This window comes from Amblyomma americanum, chromosome 5, assembly GCF_052857255.1.
Source record: "Amblyomma americanum isolate KBUSLIRL-KWMA chromosome 5, ASM5285725v1, whole genome shotgun sequence".
Taxonomy (NCBI): Eukaryota; Metazoa; Arthropoda; class Arachnida; order Ixodida; family Ixodidae; genus Amblyomma; species Amblyomma americanum.
The window spans coordinates 147,777,326-147,797,707 of record NC_135501.1 but is presented as its reverse complement, the minus strand read 5'-3'; the positions used below and the strand labels follow the sequence as shown (position 1 = coordinate 147,797,707).

General features: G+C 45.7%; 1 long non-coding RNA gene across 1 annotated transcript; it reads right to left on the bottom strand.

Moving 5' to 3' along the window:
- Positions 1–705: 705 nt before the first annotated feature.
- LOC144135138 (uncharacterized) lies at positions 706–16,057 on the bottom strand. Its single transcript, XR_013315387.1, has 3 exons — positions 15,967–16,057; positions 1,966–2,061; positions 706–764 (listed from the first exon to the last, which is right to left on the bottom strand). It is a non-coding gene; the product is annotated as an uncharacterized LOC144135138 (long non-coding RNA).
- Between the last annotated feature and the right edge of the window lie 4,325 nt (positions 16,058–20,382).

Genomic DNA, 20,382 nt, shown 5'->3' with positions numbered 1-20,382 from the left:
GTGTCCTTCGTGTTTCCTTTGCTCTATTCTTCATCATAACACATACCAACTTGCCCAACTTTAAGGTTTTGCCAAGACGTACGGATAGGTCTAGAGAGAAAAAAAAACACGGTAAGAACTGCGCTCGATGCTCCGCCGCAGTGACAATATGACTCGTTGTGCGCGTTTACTTTCTTCTTATTGTCCTATAATGTCACGTTTAATTTTACGATGGCATTGTGTAAAGTTCTATCACCTATAATGATGCGCAGTGTCTCGTCTGTTCCTCCCTCGCTCTTGCACTCTTACGCTGTTTCGCCTTGGTGTGACATGTAAGCCTTTGTTTGCTTTGTCAATAAAAATTACTCCCGGCTTCGTCACATCGTGCATTTTAAAACAGAAGGTGTTAACAATACATGCCTTTCTTCTTGCGTTCCTTTTTATTTAAAGAGCAGTCGCTTCTCTCTGCCATTTTCAACTTTGTGCTTGGGTTGGCTGAGTGAAAATTTCCCAGTTATTGCCGGCTTAAACTTCTGTATTTTTAATTCTTAATGATGCGATTTTTAGCTGTAATCCCGTAATTAGGATTTCCTGCTACTTTGAGCATTTAGAAAGAATTAGGTGCTTCTTAAATTGAACAAGCTGCTGCCGGATGATGTAGGATGTGTAACCTCTGAGAGGGCTTTAGACCACAGAACCATTTATGAATGTGTAAAAGCAAAGCACTTACATATCCAGCACAATCTTTAAACGATGGTCTCAACGTTGGGTTGCACCCATTCAGGCTGAATGCAAGGAAAAAATGCAAGTTATTAGCGTCTTTTTTCTCGTCGTTGCAAGTTTGCAGCCTGCGCAGATTACAGGCACGATGCTTAGAAGACCTTAGCTGTGTTGGCACAAGTTTGAACAAGTTTTCTACCCCTTATGAATAATTGAATGGAACACATACCTCTTGGTCTCTTATTCAGTACGGCAAAGCATAATTCTGTTGCTCTGAGCGAACTAAGTCAGTTTTTCGTGTTGCCTGCATTGTAAACAATTTAGGCCGTGTTTTTCGTCATAGCGAATAAGTGTCAATTCGAGCTAATAGTCAAGAGTAATTATATCAGACTGATGCACATTGTTTAGAAATATAAAAAAGGGTTCTGGTATCTTCTGCGCGATATGCTAGTGCTGGATGTATTTTCATGAACCTCGTTGTAACACTATACTTTTTTTTTAAGGGTTAAGAAAGGGCAACGTCTTTTACGGCTGAGTCTAAGGAAGAATATGTATTTACCTTCAATGCTACTGAGTTAGAGGCGCAGCATTTGTAAATCAGCGTCCCAAATCTCCAAAGATTCGACCAAAACCTAGTTAACGCGGCTTGCTAAGAAATCGGGCACGACGTTTCAAGAACAGGTTACAGTACGGGGCGTGCATAAAACCGCTTCGGATCATTTTTCCTTTAAGGTTTTCTCACCACAGGAGCCAAAATCCTTAATAAATTTGCACTTACGACGGCATTTTATCAAGAGTTCTTGTACCTCGGGTCAGAAATTATTTTGAGCTGCTGCTGTCTGATGACATATCAGCAGTATTTATTATTCATTTTCTGCTGTAGTTTCTTTTTGGAGAATTATTCATATTAGAACTGTTCAACAAGCATTCAATTTCCCGCTACTGTGCGTGGCGCACGGAGCTTATGATGGATGTCTACACTAAGTAACGGATTCTTATTTTCTGAATTCTAAACATCCACTGTGTTTCAATCAGATACTTTGATTCTAGCGGGAGCGGACTACCTTTGCCAACCACTGTTGTGCATAATTACTCTTATACATTGGTTACACAGGTTGTGCCTTGTTTATGGTTGCTAATTCGTGAGAAAACTGGCCGAATCGTTTGTCGTGTTGTCCACAGATACACAAAATTTCAAAACAGCAGAGAAAGACATTGCATAACTGGAATAGAAGCTATCACATTCGGAGACCGCAGTCTACCTACCTCGGCACTAGGCAGTGCATGCACAGAATGAATATGATTGCGTAGACTGCACGCTGCATTCTGAATCTTTGGATGCCTTCTTCGTTATTTCGAATGCTGAAACAAGAACAAAATAAAGTACAATCCATGCTATAGTTGAAGCTTGTAGCCAGGATACAGACAAAATCAATGTTTTCAGTCCCGGGCTACAAAGTTTCCAAATATTCTCTCTAGCTACAATGCCAGTTGTTCCTTAGGACATACAAAATGCGACGCAGCGGAAGGCGCTGCCACGTACTCTCTAATGCACAGCCTCAGCGGCGCGGACTGAGGTGGGTTAAGTTGCACTGTAACACCGTTCGTGCCAGATCTGCTGTGCTCACGTCTTCGAGCAACTAACACGAGACTCAGTGCTTACTGCGTCCTCGGGATAGCCTCCCTTTATACTTCACTACCGCTTGGAAGCATCTTGACCCCAAGCCTCGCGCTTCGTGGTACCTTTGTCGTGAGTGGATGGGACTCGCAGCCGTAGGATGCCACCAAACACTTCGCAACGCCTGCCGGACGCTGCATATTTCTGAAAGGCGGTAACCCAAAACATCTCTCTATTTATAAACAGGCACTCACTCTAGGAACGCCTCGCATAAATGGTTTGCTTGAAAATATGCGGAAGCCTGCGCTTGAATATTTGCGCACAAAATTAATTGCAAATGGCCACGATAACAGCAGGAACACTCCTTCAAGCAAATAGCTCGCGGAAATTTTTAGCCAGAAACGTTTATTATATGGACATTTCGAGCCACATGATGATTAGCGCTACGGAATCATCGCATAAGAAGCGCCACATGCGCACAAAGTCTTTAATTATGCCGCTCGCGTGGCTGAATCCAGTTCCACAGGTGTGTGTCCAAGTCGGACGGTGCTGCCAACGGCTATTCTTTAGGACTAGGCATTCTCACACGAGGTGTCCTCATACCTAGGGATGTTTCTTAAAAGCCATCGCGGTGGTGGGACATTAATGTGAAGCTTGCAAATACCTTTATACTCTGCTGCAAGCTTTTTATATTAGCAACCAGAAAGGGCCCTGGCCTCACTATACTTGATGGTTTGTTGACCGTTTTGAACTTTTATTTCCTCTTCCTGATGATTCTTTGTTTTTTGCCTTTTTTATTCCTTTGGTATGGAGTGTTACTTCAATTGCGTAATTTGTTCCGAGCTATTTTTATTTCTTTCTGCATTTTCTTTCTTTTCTCTTTTTTAAATTTTTTGTTCATTACGACTGCGTGGCATATACTATTTTATTTTATTTTGCACTAGACTTTTCACTAGCCACACGCCTATAGGCCCAAATATTTTTTATGCACTCTTTTGTACGTTGCAAAACAAAGAATGCTTTGACTTTGATATTGAACAATGTATTGAAGCTTGAATTGCCTGCCTGTTCAGAGTCAGCGATGGGCTCGTAGTAGCAGCTGCTGCAGCGAGCGTACGCGGAAGTAGACGTCCCTTAGGTTCGGAAACTAAGAGTGGTGAGCTACCATGGTCGCACCGGGCCTTTCTAGGATCGAATAAGCTTTCAATATCATCGGGACGAAAAAAGCTGAAGTCTTGGCTTGCTTGGTGAAGACCGCGTTTATTTAGTAAGGCGCGAAGCAGATCTATGACTTAAACGCAGCCACCTAACTTCAGGTAGTGGGATTGGGTTGAACTAGTGAAGTCAGAAAACTTGCAGGGGCCAATGTACGACACCGCTAGGGACGTTATCAGTCTTGACGTCAGCAATCCTGCCCAACAGCGATAAACATTCATAAACACATACAGCGATGAACACATTCTCTTCCTGCTGACTCATCATCTGCTATTCGTTCTTTTAGGCTTCTCCTGTGTTGCAACATGACTTCAACCTTCGCATGATACTCGTTTAGAGAGCGTGATTTGCTGCAATATATTTTGGTTGCTCCAGTTCTTTTTTGAGGTTTCAAACAATTTGCTTTCTTACTTTTTACTGATGTCCTCTGTCTCCCCGAGAACATTTCAGCTGTCTTGTATGCCTGCCTTGAGATCTACTTGAAATGCGTACTTGGTAATTTCGGTTTGGATATTAATAAACTCCTACTTAGCAAGTATTCTCTGAGCGGAATTTGACTTGAGGTAAGAAAAAAATTCTAAACACAAGTTGGCTTTACAATACGGTGCACCTTAAACATGCAGTTAGATTCCTTCCTGACACGACGTAATAATATTTGCCCCAAAAGCACGAATCTGACTGATTGCACTGCTCCTAGATCATTTTTTTTTTATTTCCTTAGTTTTATTATTTTTCTAATCTGTATGGTCGAGTGCTGGACAGAATTCGGTCTGGCAAAGGGGAAGCGTAGCGGTTCAGGAAAACAAACTCATCAAGGAGTAAAAGGGAAGTTTTCTAAAAATTGGCCTTTCAGAGCCCTTTCGGGGCGCTTGTGCATGCACAATGGCTATAATTGGGATGAGCCTGTATTCTATAAGTGTGCGTGATTGCATAGTGTGTGGATGTCGATATTAGAGAGAACACCCTTGGTCCAGCTGACTTCATTTGTTAACCATCTGTACACGAAAAGACTGAAAGCGACCTGATAGATTTTTTGGTGCCCAAGATGGTGTCATTAACACAATCAGTGCTGTGCTCTTTCCCTTCAGCATGTCGGGCATGGTCACTACAGGACGTGCGGCTTTTGTACTAACGTTCTTGTGCTCGCTAATTCTTCTTTTGCAGTTGTCTGACACACCAATGTATAACGCATCGCAGTCTTTACTAAATTCATTTTATGCTACTAAAAAAAAATGGCGTTAAAGATGGCATACCCCATGACAGAGCTGTTGTTGCGCTTCCAGAATGGCATATGTCCAATACACGCGTTGTATATTGGGAAAATTTCCGCCAGAGCCTAATTTGCGCACTGCGTGTAAGGCACTTTTGCGCGCTTAAGTTGTTTGACGTACCGATGTTGTGTACGTCACACACTGACCACTAAAAATGATTAGCACAAGCTGCAGACGACCTCAAAATCAGGATACCACGTCGGCGCACTACGGTAGGCGAGCATGCTGATAGCCACAGTGGCAGGTAGTCCCAAGGTTTGAGGTAAGGGAGGTCGGAAGGAAGCAACTTTTGACCAGCGCGACGTTTTCTATGCGCCTGAGTGCCACCGTGCTGTCTCAGGCGTTCCCCGGCCACGCGTCACTCTGCTCGCGGCATTTATTTTCCCGCTTGCGTCGTGAGCCACGACAACTTGCTTTATTACTGTTTGTTTTTAGTGTTTTATCGTTAGCAATGCTTTTATTTAGAAAAAAAAATTTTTTGTTGCGGTTGACTATGTTGAACAAACCTCAAACTGAAGAGAGGGAAATACTGACTGTTTTGTTATTGGAGTGTTCTTGAAACGCAGTGCAGCATGTTGCCATGGAGCCGCTTCAGCGCTCCGTTACTTGTGCTAACATTTTTTTCTTATTCGCCCCTGTACAGAGTAGTATTCTTGGTCTTGGAGTAGTGGTCATAGGCCCTCATAGCTTCCTAGGTCAGAATGCACTTGACAGGTCAAAAAAGCACACACCGGGGCTGCCACGTAAACAGTCTGCGGCCTCAAGGAGGCGGCCGCCGCGGTCGGGTTCGAACCCAGGATATCCGGCTCAGTAGCCGCACGCATCCTAACCACTGAGGCACCGCGGCGGGCAGACCTTCTTGGATTCTGCGTTTGTAAAATTAGCGTTAGGAGCTGTCTCTTCGTTTGATTTCTCAGTGCACAACTGCGTCGAGGTCAAACGCTCACGATCACACGCCAAAGCTTTCGGATTCACAAGACGTGAGTAGTTAAAAGTGGCCTCTGAAGTTTTGAAAATAGTTTGCTAGCATGGAACTTATTGTAAAACTGCCAGAAAATATCAGGTACCGTCTAGTGTGAAAATTACAATATACCGATCTCTATTTAAATAACGGCTAAATTACGGCCTCTTCAACTGGGGCTATACCACAATGCAAACTTTTGAAAACTACATGTAATATAAAAGTTACTAATAGATCACGTTAGACACTGTTATATCATAGCAGCCAGTGTTGTTTAGCTTTAAAATAATTCTGATGAAAAAGATGTCAACTACCCGCTGTGCCACACCCGAGTGCGCGCACAGTGTATACCACTGTGAACGCGGCTTTGCAAACTTTTTTTGAGAGCGTTTAAAGCAGTTTTCAAGAAGTAAGTGATACCAGCAACATTTTGAATGCCACTTAAGGAGAATGGTAGGGCAAATTCGTGCTTAGAAATAACTGTTATGTTACTGACACAAGAAAGTAAGACGGATTCCGCGAAGTTCTATTGTGCGCCTAGGGAGTGCTGTATAGAGCTGTAAAGTTCCGTAGCGTAAGCTACACTGGCCGAGGTTGACCACTTTCGCGTGCATATGGAGAGCCGTGCTGCGCATGCGCGATGAGCAGATATGTCACAAAGGTGAATAACAAAAGCCCTGTGTCGAAGCTGGGAATCGAACCCGGGCCTTTGGCGCTAGAGGTGGAGGCGCTACCACTCCGCCACGACGGCTCTTCTTTTCATGATTGCATGGGAATAGTGCCGAATAGAAAAGTCTAAGCACGATAAGACGGCTCGATGTTTAACTGTGAATAAAGACGCAAAAAAAATAAGCGCAAGGTATCCGACATAAGGAAGTTTTATATGGAGAGAATCGAGCATGCTCTAAAGAACGGAGATAGCCTAAAAGCGGTCAAGAGGAAACTAGGCATAGGGAAAAACCAGATGTACGCGTTAAGAGACAAGGAGGGCAGTGTGATTAGCAATATGGATAAGATAGTTAAAGTAGCCGAAGTAGCCGAATGGGGGGAGCGCATATGGCAGATCACGAATAGCAGGTTGCCAATATCCCTCAAGAGAATTGTGTACAACAGCTGTATCCTGCCGGTACTCTCCTACGGGGCTGAAACGAGGAGGAAAACGAAAACTTTTCAGCTTAAGTTAAGGACAAAACAGCGAGCCATGGAAAGAAAAATGATAGGTGTAACGTTAAGAGATCGGAAGCGGGCAGAGTGGGTGACGGAACAAACACGGGTTAATGACATCCTAGTCGAAATCAAGAGGAAGAAAGTGGCTTGGGCAGGGCATGTAATGCGAAGGCAAGATAACCGCTAGTCCTTGAGGGTTACGGAGTGGATTCCAAGTGAAGACAAGCGTAGCAGGGGACGGCAGAAGGTTAGGTGGGCGGATGAGATTAAGAAGTTTGCAGGTATAGGGTGGGCGCAGCTGGCAAAGGACAGGGTTAATTGGAGAGACATGGGAGAGGCCTTGGCCCTGCAGTGGGTGTAGTCGGGCTGATGATGATGATAACGATGATGATGATGAGTGAATGCGCGCCTTTCATATATTAATTCTTCCGAACCAGATGTTGCCGCGCTTAGGTTACGTATATCCTGGCCTAACAGGGCTAGGCCATCATCAATTTTTCTTCTCTCGCGCACTGCAATGCTGCACTAAGGAACTATCACTCTGATTCATTGTAGCGTTTCTTCCAATGATGATGAAAATACTTACCAACGCATGTCGTTTTTTTGAAGAAAATGGCTGAAATTCGTTGAGCGTGAAATTGTGTCCGGTGAGTGGACTCTTAAAGATTTTGCGCCTTTCATAATGTTTTTTGCAAAATAGGTAATTAGAACTAGATACAAAATTCTCAGATTCTTTTATTGTACCGCAAATGTTTGTACTGTTTGTTTGTTCATTCTTCAAAGCGGCTTGCACATGGTTTTATCACTGTTTGTGATGCAAGCCGTGACCAGCTTTATCTCGATTGATCGCATACAGGCGCAGCCGATTCTATATTGTTATAGAACGTGGCGATAGCTACCAACGCCGTATCTTAAAAGTTCGCTATAACCTATGGTGCTCCTAGGGAGGGCTGTCTAGTGTTGTAACGTCTTTCTCTCGCGCACGGCATTCTACACTAAACAACTCTCACTCTGATTTATTGTTGCGTAATGTTCTTCCAATCATGATGAAAATACTTAGCAACCAATCTATTTTTTTGAAGAAAAGGGCTGAAATTCATTGACCGTGGAATTGTGTTGTGTGCCGTGAGTGAATTGCTAATAGACAGTTTTAGTTTCACGTTCGTACTGAGTTTACGTACGCAAACGTGAGAAGTCTACGCAGCATACGCGCATGTCGCTTCAAACACTTTTAGTTGCACATACGCAGCAGGCACTGCACGTAGCCGCGCGTTTTTTCCTAGCGCCATCTACTGTGATTGCAGACACTGCTGTAGCCGCTCTAAGACAAGACGAGTCAAAGCCAAGCCAGTCGAACTGCGTCGCAGCGCTGCTTCGTTAGGCTTAACAACTGCGCAATCGCCTTTATATCTGAAAAACAAAAGCTATTTCTCGCTTGAAACTTTGTGCGAGGGTAAGAATGGGTAAATAGAAGGCGAATACAACAGTTTAGAACACAATATTGCGTCGAGGCGTTAGCGACGAAGCTGTTATCGCTCTGAGGCGGCGGTCAGGGCGCCGCCATGTTTGTCAACGCTACGTACGCAAGCAACGCAAAGACCGCAACGTAATGACCGCGGATACCCTTTGCGTTCTGCGCATGCGCACTGGTCACCCGTAAGAGCTCTACGTATGTGAAGCCTCTACGTACGTGAAACTAAAACTCTAACGTTTTTGAGCCATTCATAATATTTTTGCAAAATAGGGCTTTGGAACTAGATACAAAATTCTCAGATACTTCTCTACAGTAGAACTCGAAAAGTGTCTTGAAGCCGCGAAGCTGTGAAGTAGAAGCCGTGACCAGATTTATCTCGATTGGTCGCATCGAGGTGGAGCCAATTCTACGTTGTTCCAGAATGTTGCGGTAACTCCCAACGCCGTATCTTGCAATTTGGCTATCAGCTTTACATTGAGCAAGGCCGAGAGCAGCGGGCGTTCTGTTCGATGGCTGCTGAGCACAATTGTTGATGCGCCCCCGCCGAGTTATTCAGTTCTTTGCAGGGTGCAAGTCAGCCTAAATAAAGAGTTTTGCTTAGAAGCCATTTTCGCTGTCTTCTGGCTCTCCGGACTGCAGTAACCACTGCGTGACCTCTGGTGAATGTGCTGACCTGCAATTGTGCTATGCCCCCATGATAGACCCTGGTGCTTAGTCAACGCCCGCAGTGCTTCACCAGCCCCTTGAGCCACCGCCTTTCCATGGACAACCGCACAAAGAAGTAAAATACTGCGTAGAAGTGTACGACCGTGTGGCCGGGCAGAATTCTTTTGACGAGACCGCCAAGCTTCGTAACGTCTACTTTGCATTCGACGGCCCTGCACGAACGTGATTTGAAAACCACGACCCTTCCCTCAACCTGGGGGACCTTCAAGAAGCTGCTACTGCGAACGTTCACTGGTGTCGTGCTCAAAGAGAGCGGAGGTTCTGCGGCAGCCACGAATTCAACACCCCAACGAAACCGTGACTGCGTATGCGCAATAAATGAAACTCCTTTCCAGCGCCCCAACGCTGACATAACTAGAGAAAAGAAGCTCACCTTTCTGATGCGTGGCGTAAACGAGCAACTGTTCGCCGGCCAGCTGCAAAATCCTCCAAATATCGACACCAAGTTCGTGGTCGAAGCTTCAACCATCGAAAAGATCCTTGGCGCCCGGAACCATCAATAAGACCGACCAATTCAAGCGCTGAAGGCAAGCCCCTCATATGACACCCCTGCAAGCGTTGATAGCCGGCGAGATCTAATGCGCGAAATACTTCGAGAACTTTGCGATGGCTGCCAACCCCTACACAGCACACGCAGTTGGCTCAGTTGGGGTCTCTCAAGGACATCGTTCATGAAGAAGTAAATATGAGCTTGGCATCCTGTCACCGCCGACACCAACGGAAGCTGGAGCCATGACCTACGTAGCCGCACTACGCAGTCCTGCGCCCCGACGAGACCCCCCAAGCCATCTTCGACAGAAACCAGCTCTACAACAACGACGGGCTCTACCACCCACACGACCACCTTACGAGCGACGCAACGGCTATCGAAAATGTGACGAGTGAAGAACTGCTGATAACCGCCCACTGTGTTTGGCTTGTGGCTATACCGGGCAAGTACTTCGCCACTGGCCGTACAGACACATCGGCCTGCGGGGTTTTGCCATCGACGCCTGACGACCGCTCCCCGGCCAGCGACCACGGAAAATCGAAGACTACCTGAACAGCGAGGAGTAAGTATCGTCATTTTGCATCAGCGGGCCGCTGCCAGGCCGCGGCAGTCCGAGAAAGGTTCCCTAGCCCCATAGGAAAAACTAAACAAAGCAACCTGTGGAGGTCAGGTTGCTTTCCAAGGAAACGAAGAAGATGCTGTAGTGACCACGTCATATGAAGAGGCCGCATCTACTACGCTGATGTCGCCCACAAAAAGGAGCTCAAGCACCAGGCTATCCGGTTTTGCAGTGATGCCGCCATAAAGAAAAGATCCGATGACACACCCTACCAATGATTCGCATGCCCGACGAAGCCGTGACCCGACGCCGAGCATGACGTGTACTGCAAGAGCCAGGTCTTCTGACTTAGAAGTGGCTGTCGACGGCCGCAAAGTTTCCTCTCTAGTCGAAACAGAAGCCCATCATTCGCTAATGAATGAAACATTCGCTCCGCAGCTAAGGAAGCTCACGACCGCTTGGGACGGCCCAGAAATCCGCACCGCAAGAGGCCAACTTTTTACGCCATTGAAACGATGCATGTCGTGAGTGACCGTCAAAGGACATAGATATCCTAGTGCCTTCGTTGTGCTACTGCAATCTACCGCGATGTGATCTTCGGTAGGAATTTACTGAATGAGAATAAGGTGACCATAGACCTGCGACAGACGAGGCCATCCCTTTGATGACAACCTTGGAACAGCATGTTTGCCTAACAGTCTTGGATGAACAAGTGAGTGTCCTACCCTCATAAAGCGTCATCGTCACCGTAGGCGCCACGAAAGCCAATAACACTCAAGCCATCACCAACGGCAACTGGCAGTTGCTTCTAGGCGGAGGAATTAGCATCGCTAGAGGTATCGCATATTTTCTCAAAGGCCAAGCCGAAGTAGTGCTGACTAACTTCAGCGAAGCATACTGGAACATTAACAAAAGCATGACGGTTGCTTTCTTGGACGAACTATCCGGCGTGCAGGACGCCTTATCTCTCTCCGATCGAGTTCTGGAAGGTTCACCTAAGGAAGATCACAAGCAAGTCTTTGACATCAACCGAGCCCTGCCCGAGAACAGACAAGACCAAATCCGCAATCTGCTTCAAACTACGGTACCCGCCGCGGTGGCTCAGTGGTTAGGGCGCTCGACTACTGATCCGGAGTTCCCGGGTTCGAACCCGACCGGGGCGGCTGCGTTTTTATGGAGGAAGAACGCTAAGGCGCCCGTGTGCTGTGCGATGTCAGTGTAAGTTAAAGATCCCCAGGTGGTCGAAATTATTCCGGAGCCCTCCACTACGGCACCAATTTTTTTCTTCTTTCACTCCCTCCTTTATTCCTTCCCTTACGGCGCGGTTCAAGTGTCCAACGATATATGAGACAGATACTGCGCCATTTCCTTTCCCCAAAAAACCAAATATTATTATTATTCAAACTACGGAGTGTGTTTCTCGTCATCGCTGAAAGGCCGACCAGCACACCCTGCCTTTCCGCCAACGCCCCAGCCGTATGTCAATGCTAGAACGACAAGCCATCCTAGACCAAGTGAATGAAATGCTTCCCGACGACGTCATCCAGCCATCAAAGAGCCCCTGGACAGCACCGGTTGTTCTAGTGAAGAAGAAGGACTGCACAATTCGATTCTGCATCGATTTCCGCCGCTTGAACAACATAACGAAGGACGTCTGAGCCGTCCCCCGCATCGACGGCACACTAGACCGGCTCTCCAACGCCAAGTATTTCTCATCAATGGACCTCAAGAGCGGCTACTGGCAAATTAAGGTGGACGAAAGAGATCGTCAGAAGACCGCATTCATCACCCCGGACGGCCTCTTCGAGTTCAAGGTGAAGCCATTTGGTCTTCGCTCCGAACCAGCGACGTTTCAGCGAGTAATGGATGTAGTGATAGTAGGCCTGAAGTGGCAACTTTGTTTGGTACATTTAGATGACGTCATTGTCTTCGCCTCGAACTTTCGTGAGCACCTAAAAGGCTTCTAACAGTGCTCAGAGCAGTCAAGTCTTCCGGCTAATCTTGAAAGCGGAGAAGTGCCACTTTGCCCGTGAAGAGCTGCTACTTCTAGGCCACATCATTAGCAAGGCGGGAGTACGCTCAGATCCGCTGAAAACACCTGCTATCGTACTCTTTCAACCGCCGGCCGATAAGAAAATTGTGAGCAGACTCCGTGGACTGTGCTCGAATTACCGACCATTTGTCAACAACGTTGAGCACATCGCCGAGCGTCTGACTGAGCTGATAAAACAGGATGTGCCATTTAAATGGAAAGCGCCGCAAGCCCTAGCCTTTAAGTAACTTCAGTGTCATTTACAGTCCCCATCGATCCTCACGCACTTGGGTGAAAACGCCGAGACTGAACTTCATACCGACGCAAACACTATGGGCCTAGGCGCCGTCCTTGTTCAGAAAACTGATAGATTGGAGGAAGCAACCAGATACGCTAGTTGTTCCCTGTCCAAGGCCGAGGCTAACTATTCGACAACTGAGATGGACTGCCTTGCCATCCTCTGGGCTACATACAAATTCGGCCCCTATCTGTGCGGACGACCGTTCAAGGTAGTCAGCGATCACCACGCGCTGTGCTGGCTTGCCAATTTGAAGGACCCCTCTGGCCGACTCGCTCGATGGAGTCTGCGTCTCCAGGAGTTTGACGTCACCGTCGTTTACAAGTCCGGACGCAAGCACCCTGACGCGACTGCCTGTCACGAGCCCCTGTAGATGTACCGCCGCCCGACGACGATGAGGACGCCTTCTTGGCGCCCATCAGCTCCAGCTCGTTTACCTAGTAGCAACGCTCAGACCCCGACCTAGAACGCCTGATAGTGTACTTAAACGGCAAGGTTTCTTCACACCCCGCCTCGGTCAAGTTAGGATTGTCTTCGTTCTGTGTACACAGTGATGTCCTCGTGAAGAACAACTTCGCAGCGAACACCCTACCTCCTTGTTGTACCTGCAAGTCTCCGCAAGCCGTTCTACAGGCTTCACACGACAAGGCAACAGCTGGACATCTCGTGTTTTCTCAACCCTCTACTGCATCGAAGACGGGTATTATTGGCCTTGATCGTCTGCCGTTGTAGCATAACACGTGAGAACCGGCCGAAATTGTCCACGATGTAAGAGCCTTCTCACCCTACCAGCAGGATACCTGAACCATAGTGAACCGCCTTGAGGCCTCTCCAGCAGATCAGCACGAATCTGCTTGGCCCGTTCCAAAAAACAGTGTCATGAAATAAGTGCATCATCATAGCGACCTACTACCTGACCCGCTACGCCGAGGCGTAACGCCTACCGAACGGAACAGCACAGGAAGTCTGCCGAATTTCTTGTGGATTGCATTCTTCTGCGACACGGTGCCCCTGATATGCTCATCACGGACAGAGGAACAGCGTTCGCGGCGGAACTTACGCAAGCCATCTTGCGCTACAGCCAAACTAGCCATCGAAGGACAACTGCATACCATCCGCATACCAATGGACTGAACTGACGGAGCGCCTGATCAAGACCATCGCCAACATGGCCGCCATTTAAGTCGATACCGAGCGCAAGACCTGGTACGTCATCCTGCCTTACATCGTCTTCGTCTACAACACCGCAGTGCAGGAGACGGGCACGATGACGCCTTTTACGCACATCCATGGCAGGGAGGCTAAGACCAAGCTAGTCGCGATGCTGCCCAACGTTACAGAAGAAAATAACGTCGATGTCGCCGGTTACCACCAGCGCGAAGCAGTAGTCCGAAGACTTGCCCGATTACGAATAAAAAACCAGCAGCGGACCGACGCCTAGCGCTACAACCTAATAAGACACAGCGCGGAATAGAAGCCAGGAAAGCCAGTATAGGTTTAGACGCCCATTCGCCACCGCGGATTGAGTTAAAAGCTTTTGCACAGCTAATTCGGCCCGTAAAGGGTTCTTCCTCAACTAGATCAACTGGACTGTGAAGTCATCCCTTACGAAATGATTGCATCCCAGCGACGCCACGTACGACCAGAAGTTGTCCATGTCTTCCGTCTAAAGCCCTATTATGCGCGCTAGGAATTAAGGGCGCTGTGTTTCCACACTCGTTGTTTATTTTGCACAATCTGTTTTGTTTCTAGTCGCCTTATATTTTAAAGCATCGGGTCGATGCTTCTTTGAGAAAGCAGTAATGCTCGAAATCTTTCTACACTTTGTTCGTTCTTCAAAGCTGGCGGCACGTGGCTTTATCGCTTTGTTTTGTGATACAAGACGCAGCCAGACTTATCACCGTTGATGGCATTAAGGCGTAGTTTGTTTTACGTTTTTTTTGGATTGTTCCTATGAGCTTTTCGCAAGTTCGCTATGAGCTTTAAGTTGAGCACGGCCGAGAGCGGTGGGCATTTTGTTCGACGACCACCGAACACTCTTGTAGCTACGGGGCCGCAGGGTCACTGAGTTCTTTGCGGGCGCAAGTCACCCCAAAGAAAGAGATTTGCTGGGAAGCTATATTTGCTGACATCCTGCTCTACGCGCCTCAGCTACAACTACGTGACAATATAAAAGATTGCCCCACCTGCCTAATAAATCATCTAACATAAAATCTTGCCTTGAGAGGCATTATTTGAGTAGCTACTTATAAATTTTGTTACAAATACAGATTCATCCTAAAGCTATTGTTTTCGGTTGAAAATAATTCATAATTTTAAAACAGTGTGGGCATCCTAAACCTGTTTTCTCTGATGTGCGTCTTATTTGTTTGCCTGCTTTTGTATGCGTTATTGTGGAATATTTTTCTGCGACTTAATTTTTCATATTTTCAATGAATCGTTTGTAGTTACATAGACTGATCTAAATGCTGTTGATATGGATTCTTGTATTGTGAGCGCTGATTTCCTATCAGCAAATTTGGGGCTTGAGGTTGTTTCAGGCATCAAAACGCGCCTGCTGCGTGAAAGATGTACTGTCACGTTACCAGGATCATTAAGCCGACGCCACAACAACTTAGCAGCCACGACGACACTGCTGTAAAGAAAGGCTCAGTAGGAAGCATGATGGATATTTTTTGAAGATAATGATCAAAGATTTTAGCAAGGGTGCCGCGTGATATCCTGAGGTGAATGTTATTGGCCACCAAAGATACTCGCTCCCGCGTGCGCCGACTTCAGCATGCCCAGAGAGAGGGAAAAAAAGGGAACTCCTTCGACTGGGCTTAGCTTGAGCAGGCCGGTCGCATGGCGAAGTGCTCCTTGGTGATGATTCTTTTCGCATGCCTGGAGCAAACATTTTATGGCTGCTGCTCTGCTAGTGTAGCTGGATGGCCGTGGTGGTGGCGGCGGCATCACGTCAGCAAAACCGTAGCCCTATACTTGGTATCAGACCCAGTTAATTCCAAGCCTTCCCTACCTGCTACGTTATTATGTGTGTCCTGTTAAAATCATCAAAAATTCAAGGCGATTGAGCAGATGGCACTGACAGCGATGTCAGCAGAGGAACGAAGAGTATCTCATACTTTCTAGCATGGTATTGCCCACTCTATACATGCCAGCACACCTGCATCTGCAGCTTGCGCCCCAATATGCGCTAGTGGTTGACACCGGAATCTTGCACGAAATAATTATGGCGGCGAAAAACAATGTTTTCCACAGTATCAAAACGTTGAAAAAGAGTCGTTTCCAGTAATATATTGGCACATCTCACCAAAGGTGCCTGAAGAGGTTTATTTAGAATAAACGCTCTCTTCTCGTAGTAAACGCTCATTAATCCTGATTCAACGTTTTTGCTTTGTACACATGCAAAATATCGAGTGCCATTTGAAGTTTCTAATATGATAAGAACGTACTCACAGTGCGGTCCGGAATCACCAACAGTGCACAATTCTTTAATCGGCAGCGGCTCTGTCGACTTGACCGCCGCTAGAACAATGCGGTCATATAATACACGCTTATTCGATTCTGCATGCAGCGCTTTATATAAAAACCACCAACCCATCTAGTCTAGTCTTTTCGATCACATTCAAATTATGCTGTGGAATAATATATTCCTGCATACGTGGAACCTTTTGCCACATTTCATTGCTTCACTCGTCGATCACCCTGTGTGCTAGCAGTACTTAATTTCTTATTTTTTATCCTTTGGAGATTTCAAGGAATGCGCTGTGTGCGAGGTCATCGATTTCCATCAGCCGTATAAGCAGTGCGGTTCAATCCCATAGCCCTTTCCCAAGAAAGCGAATAGCAATGAAGCTGCCCTTTCTTACTGCATGCCAACGCATCAACGCGCGCTATTCGTGAAACAAATAAAAAGCGACAGATATTTGGGCTTCGGAATTGAGTCGTTGCCTTTTGTGGCGACACAAAAAGGTTGGCGGCCCCAGCTGCAGCCATTGACTGTATGTGCCTAACATTAATTTCATTTCTCCCACATATTTTAACTGTGCAGTACGTGCAGTGCATTTCATTTTTATCCGGCGGATATATACAGCGCAACAGTATAAGCTAAATATATTGCTTCGCATAACGATGAAAATACATTAAATATATTTGAAGAAAAATAGTGTGGTATACCGCGGGATAGTTCTCCTTCTAATTTATCAGAGTTTTCATCATTCTAAAATTATATATCTATATATTGCCACACCGGCCGTACATTAATTTTTTTCACATGAAAAATACCGAGAAGTTAGGACAGCGTTTAACATACCTTTCAGAAGTTTTACTGTGATTCCAGCAATAATGGTACTTGGCGAAAATGAAGAAATTATCTGTGTGAAACATTGGGGGCGGGGGGGGGGGGGGGGGGAGGGGCCTCCTTTCTCCTGAAACACCACCCACCAGCAATCCACCTACCTGTCCACTCCACAAGCCCTCCACCGCAGAGAAGGCCACATCAAAGTGGAGCGAGGCAGCGACGTTGAAATTTACTTAAATGCCGTGGCTTGGAAGCTATCTGCCCTCGAGAAGGACTAATAATAGGAATATTAATAATGTTCTTCATTTCCAGTACAGAATTACGAACGCGATCCTGCCGAAGCTTCAAAAAGCCTCATTGGCAGAGCCCGCTAGCAGGTAATACAACAGGCATATAGTGTCACAAAAACAAATACCGCAGGAGAAACCATGAAGAAAAGAAAAAGAAAAACACTTCATAAAAAGACGCGAAAAAAGAGAGAACGAATACGCACTAAGAAAGAGAATACCAAAGTTAACAGCGTAGTTTAATAATTAAGATTTATTTTATTTCTTCTGTGAAGAAAACATACTTGTTGAGCTGTTTGATCAAGAATTGGTGGCGCTTAATACTAGCGAAGGCGCTTGCTCTATCTAGTACGCACAGTAAAAAACATAAAGCGATCACAAGTGTGAAGTACAAACGGGAGCATGTGTTCTAGAAAAATCATTGGTCCAGATATAAATACAGATAAACGGTTTCATGCAAGGCATGGCAAAACCAGGTTAAATTCAAAATTGAAAAAAAAAAATTATGCATTCTTGATCCCTTAAAAATATACCATATCGATTTAAGGGCGGATTTCAGTAAACAGTTGCCATTATTTCTTCCAAAAGGCTGAGCAAAAGTAAAAGCAAGACGTGCCATAGTGTAACGCACTGTAGGCTAAGGCATACATAATATGCTTGTCAACATACAAAGGGCAAAGGGTCTGCCGCCGCGGTGGCTCAGTGGTTATGCAACTCGGCTGCTGACCCGAAAAACATGGGAGCGAAGGTTCTAAATAGGATGCAGCAAACGCGCGAGTTTACGGAGCTGAGAAAACACGAAAACCAAATGGCTATTCCAAAACATGTCTGAGGCACTTAGTACTGCAAATTATTTGACAGTCAAGACAGGTGTGACTGCATAACATTTACAAAGCATAATGTTTGGTCTGTGGAAAAAATTTTGCAGTTCATAAGGAATTTGCTTTGCAGATTAATGAAAATATCCTGAGTCTTTTTATCGTTAGCAGGGATTGGGTTAAGGTTTGACCATTCCATGAATTGCTGGCAGTTGTGATGAACATATGATAACGCAGTCGCATTTTCTTTGCGTCTGGCAGCCAGATACGTATCATGTGGATACCGGAATGGACAGAAATGTTAGCAGGAAAGACTAAAATTTTTAATACAAAGAAAAAACAATACGAGTGTAAGTACAGATCCTCGCTAAACACCGGATCTTAGTTGTGGCAATTAACTTTTCTATACACCTGGAACGGCGATTTCTGAGCGGTTAAAAAATAGTTAACAAAAAGACCGAGGTTTACTACGAGCAGCGATTGTTCGTGTCTGTAGGTTTTCGTTCCTTATATGTTTGAGATTTTCGCGCTGCAGTTAAGACACAAGCAGGAAATGTCCTCTGAATCCCCAAGAAGGTTTTCAGGCAACACATCATGAGGCACGGAATCGAAAGACTCAAAAACAGCCAAAATTAACGCAAAATCAAATTTATTTTGCAAAATGTACTACAATAAAATCTGGACTACAGACCTATGACTATACCTATTCAAAACTGAAATTTTGCGTTATGCAGGTTGTGTATGTGTGCGTGCGGACAATACATGATTTCATTTTTTTCAGATCGTTTGTGAGAGCTTAAGACACCTACCGGTGGGTATGAAAGAAAAGCAAGTGTTCAAGTGGACGCCTACAGGATGTTACCGTGCTAAATAACATAGGGAAATCAGGTATGTTATCAGAGAAATCAGGCAAAGCGACTTCGACGGATTTCAGGACTGAAGTAAGAGTGGTCTAATGAAACGCGCAGTTTTACTTGTTGACCATAAAATGCTTTTTCACCCATTGTATACTGCTTGCAGCCAATCTAAAAAAACTTACTTTCAGCCAAAGTTTTTCTCTGGGGTCTATACACCGGGGACGTATTACTGTACTGTATCTAAAAGATCAGAGAGTTCATCAAGCGCTTTCTTCGTGCCATCACCATTGATAAAACCGACCTGATTACAGGGCAACACCTCATGAGCGTCAAGGAAACCAGCCATCAACAAGGAAATGTGTATTTATATAACAAGCTCCAGTGACGGTAAAATCGAGATGGAACGCTAATTTTGTATTTTGTTTCTTACTCCGTACTCAAGCGGAGGGATAGCCAGCGCCTTATTCAAGCCGTCTGGTACTAATTTAGTGGAAATTATTTCGTTAAAAATGGCAAGCAAAACATGCTTTATTCTTACGAAGTGTCTGCAGAATATATCAACAGAAATACCGTCACAGCCAGAAGACTTTCGCTTACTAAGGACGGAAAGAATAAAGCGAAATTGTCATCCGTGCAAGAAGGCAAAAATGCTGACTCAAGCATTGCTTGCGTGCTCTGAGCCAGGTGACAGCCACTGGTAAATGAACAGCCTGACTAGCAGCCGAACAAAAAACATTGAACTCCGCGGGAAGTGTAAAGCGAAAACGCGCCTAAGTAGCGGGAAACGGGAAATGGTTTCCCTTGCGTTCCAAGGTACCCTGCCTCTTATGCGATTACCATCCCACAACTTCGCTGGATTCTTTTTCAATGCGACAAAACTTGACAGAAAAAAATAACTGGCGCTTTAGTATTGTTAAGCACGAAATATGCCTGAAAGGTATGCCTAAATATATACTTATAAAAAATATACCGAAATATACCTGAAAGCGCAATTGAAATGTCCACTGACCCAAGGAGCCAGCTGTACACATCTTCAAATTTTCCTCGTCATTGGCAATTGACCCAACGTAGGCCGGCGGCCTATTTTTAGTGCCGTCATTATGCCAATAGTAGTATAAGTTGGCGAAGAGGACAATGTCCAATGCGCAGCGCGAGAGTGTGCTGCAGTTTAACACGAGTCGTGTTTGGCTACGACGATAGCGTTATGCTCTCATAAAAGAAAAAAAAACAGCGTTATGCTCTCGCGCAGTGTCCAACACAGCTAATTTGTTCGCGCCGCCACGGGTTCAAGTCCCAGCTGTGGATAGTTTTTTTTTTCCTCACTTCGTTCACTTGTCACAAGCCCACAAACGTTGCAAACCACTTGGCAAAAGCCCACAAACATCGCAAGATGTTTCTAGGGTTTTAGCCTTTGGAATAGTGCTTTCACATCAATATTTTCGCCTTTCTGTTCTCAGCAGTGCGTTTGCGCCGTTACTGGCTAATCTATAAAGTGGCTTCGATTCAGTATTCTTAGGCAAACGCCTATATCAAGCCTACGCCAGTTCCCTATCTGCAACCGCCGAGAGTACTGCGTTAGTAATCTAATGACAATGAACCTCTCTTCGTTT